This window comes from Siniperca chuatsi, linkage group LG10, assembly GCF_020085105.1.
Source record: "Siniperca chuatsi isolate FFG_IHB_CAS linkage group LG10, ASM2008510v1, whole genome shotgun sequence".
NCBI lineage: Eukaryota > Metazoa > Chordata > Actinopteri > Centrarchiformes > Sinipercidae > Siniperca > Siniperca chuatsi.
The window spans coordinates 21507601-21508031 of record NC_058051.1 but is presented as its reverse complement, the minus strand read 5'-3'; positions in this window follow the sequence as shown (position 1 = coordinate 21508031).

The following is a 431-nucleotide window of genomic DNA, read 5'->3' as shown; positions in this document are numbered from 1 at the left end:
ATGTGGACTAACATTAAAAATATTCAATAGGATGACAGATTAGATGTCAACAAAATGCAACAAGGAGGAAAACAAAATGTTCGAAAGACCAGATAAATGAAACAGCACTGATGCAGGAAATCTATTCATAGGGATGTTAGTGTAGAAAATTGCAGGTTGAGTGGGTCTGAGTGACAGAATCAAGTGGAGGGAATGCTACAGTATTTAGCTGAGACTGTATGTAGACTGGATCTACATCTGTATTTCCAGTTATTCGGAGAAGAAAAGATGCTTTCTGTACAAATATTCATCTGTCAAGATTGAAGAAGAGTGTGAGAAGATGCTTGTTATTTGTCTGTTAAATTTTATTTTGGGAATTTATTTAAATGTAAACTTTTTAGTGCAAGATAGATTTAATAAATGTATTTGATGAATAATTACAAGACAGATGC